The following is a 12,356-nucleotide window of genomic DNA, read 5'->3' on the forward strand; positions in this document are numbered from 1 at the left end:
ACATAAAGATATGTCACGTCTTGAAAACAAATAAAACATTTTGATATTAAAGGTACTCTTATACGACCCCAAAAATATTGAAATATTTCCACAGCATTAACAATACAAGTAACGTTACAAATTCCACAAAAGACATTCTGTCAATTATAAAAAACTTAATATGCAGATATTCAGATGACAGTGACTAGTGGAAGTACATTATTCAGATAAAAAGTGAGATTCATTTACTGCTTAAAAAAAATTCAGAATTTTATCAAAAGAAACCACAAACATATACTGTGTGATCTCTCACTATTTTCGCCTAAATATTTCTCAGATAAGATTAACGATTGCAATAGTATAATAATAAACTATAATAACATAGTAACCAACGCTGTTGCATTGTAACATCTTCAAGTTATGTATCTCACCTAGACCTGATGGAAGGATTGCAGAACCCCTACTAAGTGGATATTTATTTATTTTATTACACCATCTACTTATACAGGGTGAAAACTGAAAACCATTTTAACTCAAATAACTCGCAAACCGTTGGCTATAGAAGCATACTTTTAATTAGAAAAAGTATTTAAATAATGTTCTCCTCTTAGATGTGTCATTTATTTTACTAAGGGTACTTATACACCGAAATACCGAATTTAATTTTTTATGCGGTCCTTCTGTGCTCTAACTTTCAATTAGAGAGTTGTTGTTTTGTCTCTTCTGAGCCCAACAACATAAAAAAAATCTATGGTTTTTAAGTGCAATATTTGCTGAGATATTTTAATTCGAAAAAGGCTTAAAATGAAGAAAGGGACAGCACAAAAACTAACAGACAAGCTCAGCCTACGCTTCATATGATGCCGTTTCCCGCATTTTCAGACATATTGAATCCAAAAAAAATATCTCAGCGAATATTGCACTTGAAAGATTGGCATTTTTTTGTTGGGCCTAGGAGAGATAAGGCAACAATTTGTTTTTAATTGAAAGTTCAAGAACAGATAGAAAGTATAAATAATTTCATATATCGTTACGCATAAAGCCTCTAGTAAAAAAATAACATATTATTTCATTCTAAAATGGGCCTGTTATTTAAATACCTATTCTAATCAGTCAGGAATCCAAGCCATAGGGATCCTGACGAACTTGAATATGATTTCAGCAAGGGCCAATGAATGGAGCATGACCTTTAGTGTTGATAAATGCATGAACGCTCATTTTGGTTCGAAAAACCCACGTTTCACTTACGAGTTGAATGGTATTACTATCTCTGATGCAACTAATGTCACAGATATGGGAGTTCTCATTGACGAGCCACTTAGGTTTTCTGAATATTGTTCAGCGGTGATAAAAGAAAAGCGAATAGAATGCTTGGTTTTACTTTCAAAAAGGTCTCTTCTCGTACTCCTGAAGTCATTATTCCACTTTTCCGAGGCTTAGTTCATCCTGTGCTGGAGTATACTGTAAGGTTTTGGAAGCCGTACCTACAGAGGGACATAGACTTGGTTGAAGGGAAGCAGAAAAGAGCCACGCGTGGTCTGGTTGGCATACGGGGCTTCAGCTATGAAGAAAGACTTAATGTCTGGAATATGTTTACATTTGAGGAACGCAGATGTCGGGGAGATGTGATCGAAGTATTACGTATCGAATTTAAAATTTTCAACGAGATGGGCAGGATGGACCATGAGTTAATAATACAGTGTCCCTCGAGACAAGGGAATACCACTATCGTTTAATAAGGGACAACTCCAAGTTCTGGTGTCCCAGGGAGTTTTTCTCTAATACGGTTGTCAATAAATATAATAGCTTACTCCCGAGGATCGAACACAATTAACACGTTTAAAAAGTATGATAAACATATTGGGATAAATCTAGAAGCTATCCGTACTTAGAATTAAGACAAACTTAATCATTTTTAAGAGCAGTGCATGATATAGTGTTAATTATTAGTTTTTTCTTTCCTTATATAATGTACATGCTATTATATTGGGTTGCTGTTTTTTGTTTATATTTTACATCTATTTTTTTTATGAGTTTTGTCTGCCGTGTCCTTTAAGTTTGTATTTGTAGTGAATTGAACGTATGTTCTTAGAGTCAATGATTTATGAGTTATTTCAGGTGAAATGGACTTGAGTTTTCACCCTGTATATTTCAGAAATCAGTTCTTAAAATTATTCTCTACTTTAATAACAACCCCGTTATAGCGGCACAATTTCGTGGTCCTTTGAATATCATTACAACCGAGTTTGACTGTAAGTGTATGGTGATAGGAAGAAAAGGTTTGTCTCGGGATTCAGAATATGTGTGTGCCTTCGTGGTGAAAATTCGATCCCGGCAAAAGCGCGCGCGCGCGCGCGTTTAACATGACAAAAACAGGAAGGTAAAGTTCACGTCCGTGACGTTGACAGGCGCTAAAAACTCGCAGCGAGGACGTAGTAGTAGTAGTAGTAGCAGCAGCAGCACAGCGAGAGAATCACCGGGAATATCTCGCGCATGAGCATCGGCACAGAGTAAATGGAATGGTGAAAAGCTTCTGGTTCTCAAAGTGAGGCGCTTCTCTCTCATCGAAAAAAAAGGAGATGAGGCAAGCACCCACGCACTCCGAAGGACGCTTGGCTGCTACATCGCGTCGGTAAAATGCTCGGTGGTCGGAGCGCCTTGGTCGCGACAAGACCAGTCTGAAAAGCAGAGGCCACCAGCAAGAGGGGGGTAATTCGGATTATTAAATCCCCGGAGTTCTTTACGCGATCCTCCCCTCCTTTCCCTCCTTTTGTGGAACTCCATTGTGTTCCGAAGGTAAGTCTCGAATCTCATACCGATTATTTAAACCATCGGTTTTCACAAGGGTAGTCTAGCTACACCTTTGGGGGGGGGTCCCCTATGGGCTTACTGTGGGGTACGAGAGATGTGTTTCAGAACAAAAACAGAATTTAAGGTATCCGACTTCGTTCAAAACGTCATTTTGGAAGAAAATATCGATTTTTTCATTTTCATGTTCTATGAAAGCTCCCTTTCTTGTGATTTAAAAACAGACCTTCTTTTGTTTATATGACGCTTAGAACCAAAGTTATGCCCCACCTCAGTGTTGCGTTTTTACATCAAGTAATCTGTGGATAAAAACTTTCACGAAGAATGCTATTTTTGACATTTTACTTGAGTCCGAAACATGATTTCTAAAAATCTATTGATCGTATCATTACAAAACTTTAATACTCATCACTCTCATCTGATATCTCGCCACAGCTACATCAACTAGCTCATTATCCTCATCAGAGTTACTCTCATCGTAAATTGCATGGAATTGAAAAATTTGTGTTAATACAGTAAAACCCCTCTTAACGGACACCCCTCAGATGCGGCCATTCCTCCCCCCCCAATTTTTTATTGCTGAATAATAACACTACTCAACACTGATTTTGTTCTCAAACATAATTATTTTCAATGATTTTAGGATGACTCTGGGATGCTAATTCCGAATCTGGCCTTGGTTATGTCAGATTGGCTCTAGTTTTTGAGATAAAGTGAAAATTAAATTTCTCAATGGTAATACAGCCACAGAAGCATACAAATCACATTGTTGACAGTACGAATTATTTCATAAACTAGACCCAATTCGGCAAAACCAACACCAGTTTTGAAATTGGCAGCCCTAATATACCCTAAAACCATTATTATTTCTTTAAGAACATGTATTTTTTATTTTTTTGAGCAGTAAAAAAGTTTGCTCTTGTATAATAAAAGTATATATTTCAAACTCCTGATTAATGATCATCCCTCTTTTACGAACGAATTTATTTTGGTTCGCCGGTGACCGCAAAAAAGAGAAGTTTTATTTTATATCCATATCTATCATTTCGTGTAACAAATCCCTCTCCCCCTTTTTTGGAACCTATTTTTTGGTAAAAAAGGGTTCCTTATACATGTCAAAATACGACATATTTTGATAATCTAAGGTCTATAACATGCATTTGTCTAGTTATAGTATTTTATACCCGATAACTATGTTAAATGAAATTTTGAAAAATTCCCACGTACATCAAGAGATTTGGGTGTAACTTATGAGCGCACCCATCATACAATCCTTTAAATATTTATTCACGACCTGTAACATTACTAGTTAAATGTACAGTGGAAATAATAAAATATTTCACTCATAGAACGTTTTTGCAATCACATTTCGAATATTACATGGAGGATGTTTCTTAAAATTCGACATAAAATGACAGGCAGTCAGAAATTTATCATTGTTTTTTCACAATGTTGAAATACTTTCTATGAAAAAATGCTATTAAAGCTCATTCCAGTAATTTTATAGAAAAGTGCTAAGGTAAGGTAGTCGGATACCTTAAAATGAGTAAATATGACGTATGTAGGGGTCGTTGGTTCCCTAGGTGCTTGACTAAGTTGTCTTCAGGAGAGTGCTGATCGAAAAACACTGCTTCAAACTAACGTTCCGTTAATATTTTTTATAACACGCAAATAATATTTTGTGCATTTTCTGATAAGAATTTCCATAACTGAATTTTTTCTTGATTTCAGAATAAAAATTACTGTGCCTTCTATCATTGACTAAAATCACGTGTTCAGCACCCATATAAGAGCTCGATGGTTCTTCTTGTTTTCTCTATTTATATCGAGATTTCAGAACCAGCTGAATAAATTGAATAATGATATGAATTGATGCTTCAAATAAATTAAATAACTAAAAAACTATCAGAAATTATTTCTGAATTATTCTCATTAAATTATTGATTATTTTGTTTCTTATATCAGGAAGGTTATCAGGCTAACTTGCGATGTGATTAACGCAAGCATTGAGATCTTTATTGAAGAAGAAATTCCACTTCTTGAGATGGCATATATATATACTCAAACTGAGACAATGTTTCCACCAAGGGATTATTTTATTTGTTTTAAATACTTGATTTACTTGATAAATTAATTTTTCCGTTGGAAAAACTTGAAAGAAAATTTTTTTCTCCAAATCTAGTTTGATGTTGGTTTCACTACAGTTAGACTCATTTTACACAAAAACTACTTTACAGAATGGACTCCTCAGTTTTCTTGAAATTACGGATTTACGCAGTTTTTGTTCCATATGTTTTAAACTGATATTGAAGTGATTCTATTCCAACCGCGCGGAGACAGATATATATAACACTATATGCATATGCAACCTAAATCTGTAAAATTTTATTTTCTCTTGAAAGAGTATGTTTTGTTAACGTACATACAGATACAGGGTGCATAGCAAACAGAAAGTATGGCATTTTACTGGCGAACCGTTGATCTTAGAGGAATACATACAATTAGAAAAAGTATCCAAATAACGTGCGGTACTCAGATATGTCATTCATGTTTCAAAGGGTTGTATAGTTATTAAAAGAAAAAAAATTGACTTTTCATACAGCCACCCGTACATCCCGAAACGCAATTAGAAAGTTGTTGACCTGTCTCTCCTGATGCCAAAAAAACTAAAATTCCATGTTTTTCAGTGTCTATTCACCGAGATATTCAAATTCTAAAAAGGGAGGAAAGTTGGAAAAAAATAGCGTTAAATGCGGGTAAAATGGTTTTTCCCGCATTTAGAGCTGTTTTTCCAAATTTCCTCCGTTTTCGAATTCAATATCTCAGTGAATTGCACTTGGAAGCGTGAAATGTTTTTATTGGCACCAGGAGAGACAGGGCAACAACAATCTAATTTGGTTTCGAGCGCACATGGACTGTATAAAAAGTATATTTCTTTATTTTTTCATGTATACGACCCCTGAAACAAATTTTGAGTTTTCAAGTAACTGCATGCCATTTGAAAACTTTTTACGATTGAAAGTATGTTTCGAAAGTCAACAGTTACAGAGATATCCACTGTGCAAACAATTTGGGACAGACTGTATAGTTATTTTCTTTAATTAGTGTCAGTATTTTCATTCAAAATAGATTATAATTAAGAATAAGGGAATATTCATAGTCTTTGATTAAACAGCTGCAGTATCTTTCTGATAATTGAAGAAAAGTTATTCTTCAGTTAATTTGAAGTTATTAATTTAAGAAGTTATTTATTAATTTAAGAAGTTATTTATTAATTTAAGAAGTTATTTATTAATTTAAGAAGTTATTTATTAATTTAAGAAGTTATTTATTAATTTAAGAAGTTATTTATTAATTTAAGAAGTTATTTATTAATTAATAATTTAAATCTGTTCATGGATTTATGTTTCTCACATAAGGTTCTTATTGATGAATTCTGTATCTCAGCTTTCTATCTCATGATTTCTTTTGATGTCCTGTGAGACTTTGAATAATCTATAAGAACATAAACTGTATTTATTCAACGAAAAATTCCAGACCTCAAGTTTATTATCATTAATATTTAGCAGCAGCAAATCTGCAAATGCTCGTGAGGATACGATGGCCCATTTTCTCGTGAGCAATGACCTTTCCATTTTATGACGTCAGCGCAAGAGAGACATCAGTAATGACGTCTTCCATTTCTGAATTTATTTCCCAATTTACCACGGAATTTAAAATATTTGTAACAGATTTTATATTAATACAGAGGCACTTTGAGTACCGAGTTTAATTCGTTTCCAAAATATGGTATACTCCTATCAAAAAATTCTCTCTCGAATCAAACATTTACATTAAAAATAATGAAAAACTCTCTTTAATTCGTTCAAAATTTTCATAATAATGATTACATTTTACCATGATGCAGTAGAGTATATTATGTGTAGTTAATTAATTCTGCTTAGAAGGCAAATTACTACACAACAAGGGGTCTTCACACTTTCAAACATGATGGGCCAAATTAAAATATTTCATGAGGTCTATGAGCCACCACGTCAAATTGTGGTACGTAGAATATAGTAAGGTGGTATTCTGTAATTATTTCTTTTATTTATTCTGTAATTATTTCTTTTATTTATTCTGTAATTATTTCTTTTATTTATTCTGTAATTATTTCTTTTATTTATTCTGTAATTATTTCTTTTATTTATTCTGTAATTATTTCTTTTATTTATTCTGCATTATTATTTCTTTCAAAAATCTGAAATAGTTTCTTTCAAAAATCTGAAATAGTTTCTTTCAAAAATCTGAAATAGTTTCTTTCAAAAATCTGAAATAGTTTCTTTCAAAAATTTTGAAATGAATTCTAAACTTATTTGTCTCAATGAATCTGAGATTGATCGGCAGCTTTTTTCTCAGCTCAATGTACCAAGGAAATAGACATTTTCTGGATATTATGCTGAGGTGAACTCAGAAAGAGAAGTCTCTCTCTCTCTCTCTCTCTCCTCTCTCTCTCTCACTCTCTCTCTCTCTCTCTCTCTCACACACACACACACACACACACGCGAGCTTTCATCAAACTGTCATAGTGTAATCCCTGCTTTAGGTTGAGATCAGTCAATGGCAAGAGGTTACTTAAATGAACCATCGGTGATTTATTTATATCATATTATTTTTTATGAAACTCTGTAAAAGTTACATCTTTTAAAACATAAGTTTACAGCGTCTTTTTAACATACTTTAATTCAGAAAACATTCAAATGTGTATACATGAAAACGCTTTATCATCAAAATTATTTGAAGTGACATATGAACAGCTGACAATTGTATTAGACAAGCATAAAATAGAATAAAAGGTTACAAAATAGTTTTTTATACAAATTTACAGAACATTTATATTATTATCTACTTTTCAATGCTTTCCAATTTATGCAATGAATAAAGCCAATCAAAGACAAAACTTTTCAAATTTTCGAATATTTAAGAAATATAGATCATTACCGAATCAGCAAAACTCAATTTTCCAATTGTATCTATTAAATCTTTTACATTTCAAAAATCCTCGTAAGTGTTTGTATGTTTTTCGTAAAAAAACGAATTCCATGTAAATCAGGATTATCCATTCAAGAAAACCCATTTTCACCGCATAAAGATGAGAATATGTGGGAGACGGAAAAAAATAAAAAAAATAAAAGGGCCTATTAAATATAGTAGATTAGGGTCATATAGTCGGCGGAAAATAATTTAATAACACGTTGGCGAGAAATGTTTATTTTCTCGTTTTTTCCCCGGCCGTTTATCAGCTTTTCATTTTTATATGAAATATCTTTGCTGTTCTTTTTCGATTTTTCCTTGAAAGAAAAAATCACAAAGCAAAATTTTCTTCTCGAAATACAAGTAATTTTTTCCCGTACTTATTTCGTGCATTTACTGCGTCCATCATTTACTTCTTATGTATAAATAGGATAGAGAAGCAACTGGCATGCGATCAGGTACATTTTTTTTTTTGGTTTTCTTATCTTTACATTCTTTTCTCATTGTTTTCTGACCCTCTTTTCTTAGAAAAATCTTTTTTCTATAATTTTTTCTTACCCTCGGAAAAGAAACTAGAATGATGCGTGAGATGTCGATAGTTGCGTGATTCGGAAGGATCCGTTTTTTGGCTACAGAACCTTTTGGGAAAGTTCAATGCCTGAAGGAAAATGGCCGAGGTGGTTGATGAGAGCCTACCGAAGATCGGAAAAATCGCTCTTCGGCTCACTAAACTTTGTATTTTATTTTATAAAGTAGGTAATTCTTCGTATGTGGAAACTAGATTTTGCATTAGGTCGTTTTTCCTTTGAATAGTTTGAGCGAGAAAGAGAGAGAATCTTATTTAAGAGATATTGCTGACTGTTTTAATGAAAAACATTTATTGAGAAATCACTTTTGTTTTGCTAATTCAATGTGTTCTATTATCATTGAAACGCTTATAAATATGAGAAAACAATTTGATTCATACAAATTTTCTTTTTGAATGTTTGTACCTAACCTGAAGTGGAATCTCTGTGGGAATACTGCGAAATTTTTATGCTTCAACAATGTTTTGAGGAAAAACTTTGTTTTCATTAAAATTCCAAAACTATACCTCAAGGGAAATACGAGGATTTTCCTAGAAATATGCACAAGCACATAATTATTTCTCCATTTTCTTCAACATTTCAGACTTCATTTTCAGCGAAAGAAATCGAAATTATAAGGCAGGGGTCTTCAACGCGCCGTAGTGGCCCACCAACGAAAAGACTTAAGTAATAAGAGGATTTATGAAAATGCTTTAAAAAATCTCAATGAAAAACTTATGTTAGAATTTGTGCAAGAAATAATTTCAGATTTAAAGTGAAACAGTTTGATAACTATTGAAATGCATAATTTTAGAATAATTAAAATGAATGATTTTAGAATCAAATGAGGGAAATGATTTCATAATTATTGAAATAAATATTTCCTGAATTAATGAAAATGAAATGTTTATATATATAGCAATTCATGAAAATTCATAACAATGTAAAATATTTTCAAAATTATTGAAAGAACTATTTTCAGAGTTATTGAAAGACATATTTTCAGAATTATAGAAAGAAATATTTTAAGAACTATTGAAAAAATATTTTAAGAATTAAGAAAGATATATATTTAATGAAATAATAATTTCAGAATTCATGGAAACTATTATTTAATGAAAAAACAACCTAAGAGCTCGCTATTGATTCGGAACGGTGGCCCCATTGGGCCTACCCATTTAAACACTATTGCGTGACTCTAAATACCACAGTATGACTTGGCTTTCGGGGTTCATGGAAATTTATTTTTTACCGGCAATGTTCGAATAATTGAAAACCTCAGTTATAGGGTTTTTCCAAAAACCTCAAGAGCAATGAGTTATGCCTGGTTTCTAAAAAAAAAAAAAGTATATTACGCAACGGCAACGACATAATCATTGTTAATGAAACCTGCAAGCCAGTGTGTGCATCTTATAATGCAATTTTTACACAGCTCTGTGCTTCTCAATCACATGTATTTCTACGGACACCCCCCCCCCTCCCCACCCACACTTCCATAGAACAGCACCAAAGAACTGGCTTAAAGAGCAAATGTATCGGGTCTCTGTATTCGCGGGAACGAAATTCCCATGGGACGAAACACTCCTCATTAAGGAGGTTTGGCACCATCTTAATGTGATTGAGAATCTTTGTGTGTATGCGAAGATACCTGATGTGTCCGACCGACCACTCAGTTACGAATGCAAGGTCTATCATAAGGAGTGGGAGAAGACTAAGATGGCTCGTGTAAGCTAATGTTTGCCTAATGCACGGGAGGGCAATGAAGATATATGTTTCATTTGCCCCCTCCCCTTCCGATAGCTAGAATTCTCAAACTATCAAGACCTTGGCTAATGACGTCATTAGCCCGGAGACCACCGCTCATTCGTCGCGAAAAGGGCGTACGTATGTATTCACTCTCAAGCAAATTTAATATCCACAATTTGTTTTGGATGCATATTTTGGCATCGGAAAAGCCCCAAAGGAAGGTCATGCGTTTGAAGGTTCAAGAATAGGTTAGGTATCTGAAGGAGAAATAATTCACGACTAAGTAAATGTGGAACAGAAAAAGAATCCTATCAAGTAAAGACAGACAAACCATTTTTGATTTAATTGATATGAATGGGCGCTTATATCATACATACGTAATATATGATGTGCTAGTAGGTGAAATAATGGTAATGGGAAATGCGCATGACTTTTAAGAGAAAAATTATATTATTGTATTTTATTCATATCGAATTCAAAAAAATTAATTTGCTAATACATAAGTTTCTATAAATTGCGTTATATATCTTTTTTGGGTGGAAAACGAAAAAAAATATTAGGGGTTGAGATTATATTATATAGGCAGTGTATTGTATATTATCATAATTTTTAGTTTTTTCCGCAATAATTGCTCTTATTTTGGGTTACTGTATTTTAGATATATTTTACATTCATATTTTTTATGGGCATCTTTTTTTAGCCACTTCATTGGGAATTTGCATTTGTCCATCAAGAAGATCAAAGAGCGTTACTTTTAAGGAAAAACTTTAAAAATGTGATATCTGAATACATTTTTTCATTGCATCTTCGTACGTATAATTATGGTTTTTTTTACGAGTTTTCAGGAATTTTTTTTATGTTGTTCCCCGTTACTTTAACGAAAATGTCTTGAAGAAAGGTGTACAAACAAATAATAATAATTAAAAATAGTAAATTTAAAAAATTATCATTTAAAATAATTCGAAACAATTGAAAATCACAATACATAAATCATTTGAAATTTTAAAACTGGAAATATTATCAACTAGTAGATTCATCAGATCATCCTCGATATAAACCTTTTATTATAAAAATTCTGAAGTAAAGAAACGTGCATTATAGATGCCATTTCTGGTGACAGAATCTCAAAAACAGGCTTTTAACATTGGTAATAGTTTGTGTTGAAAATGAGCCACAAAGGAAGTTGAATATTATATTCTAGCATGAGTCGCAGGTGTTGAAACCTGGACTTACATATGCAATTCAGACACCACAATGAAGTTGAGAATTTCGGCAGGAAAGTTAGCGTAGAAATTTTTTCCCGTTACTTTATATTCTTGTTTCTGTGACACATTGCATCAGTTTTCAGTTTTTTCATCAATGGATTTTTAGTATTCGCTTGAAAAATTTTTCATTTCTTAAGAAAATGCCCTTCTCTGGCTGTCTCCAGCACATTTTTCAAATTTTACAATGATAACTTTCTAGCTTAAAACAAAAGTATTTTCAGAAATACAGTATATATTTTTAGGACCAGTACACTTTCATATTTCATATTTTTTTGTAATTTTAAATATTTTTATCAGTAGTTTATATCCAAATTAATTTTTTTCTTTTTGACTCAAATAAAATGTTCCAGATTCTGCCACGAAATTGGGCTGGAAGAGATCTCGGCAACGAGATTAGTCCAGTGGCAAAGCTCTGGCATCATTCAGCCAAATGAAAATTTTCTCAGGATTTTTTTCCCTATTTGTAACATTTGAAAAACATAGGTATCCAGTTGTTTTTGTAGGACTTGAACTTATCAGTTTTTGTATTGAAAAGAGTGAAGAGAATGTAACTATCACTTGAACGTTTTTTCATATCAATCAAAATTATAAATTATTTCTTAAATTAGATTTATTCATGAAAAAAAGACGTGAGCTCTCAGTAAATTTCACATCTCACCCTTTAATTATGAATCAAATTAAAGCAGGGAACATAGAAATCTTGGCAGACTTCTCTTGAAAGTCATGCGCATTTCCCCCATTACTATTATTTCACCTACTGGCACATCATATATTATGTATGTATGATATAAATTCCCATTCATATCAATTAAATCAAATAGGGTTTGTCTGTCTTTACTTGATAGGATTCATTTTTTGTTCCACATTTACTTAGTCGTGAATTATTTCTCCTTGGAATACCTAACTTATTCTTGAATCTTCAAACACATGACACTTTAGTTTTTTTTGTGAGAAATATGTAATTGAACTTCAATTGACT

The 12,356-nt window shown here is 32.6% G+C and overlaps 1 protein-coding gene across 2 annotated transcripts in view; it reads left to right on the plus strand.

The window, feature by feature from the left end:
- The first annotated feature begins 2,516 nt into the window (after positions 1-2,516).
- LOC149075706 (uncharacterized) overlaps positions 2,517-12,356 on the plus strand; it is a 70,084-nt gene continuing 60,244 nt past the window's right edge. For both annotated transcript variants that reach the window (XM_089243209.1, XM_089243207.1), the window contains exon 1: positions 2,517-2,775. The gene's annotated coding sequence lies outside the window, so the exon portion shown is untranslated. The remainder of the gene's footprint in view (positions 2,776-12,356) is intronic.

Source organism: Pholcus phalangioides, unplaced genomic scaffold (genome assembly GCF_987345545.1).
Source record: "Pholcus phalangioides strain wild (caught in Gottingen) unplaced genomic scaffold, Ppha-v1.0 ptg000015l_1, whole genome shotgun sequence".
Classification (NCBI taxonomy): domain Eukaryota; kingdom Metazoa; phylum Arthropoda; class Arachnida; order Araneae; family Pholcidae; genus Pholcus; species Pholcus phalangioides.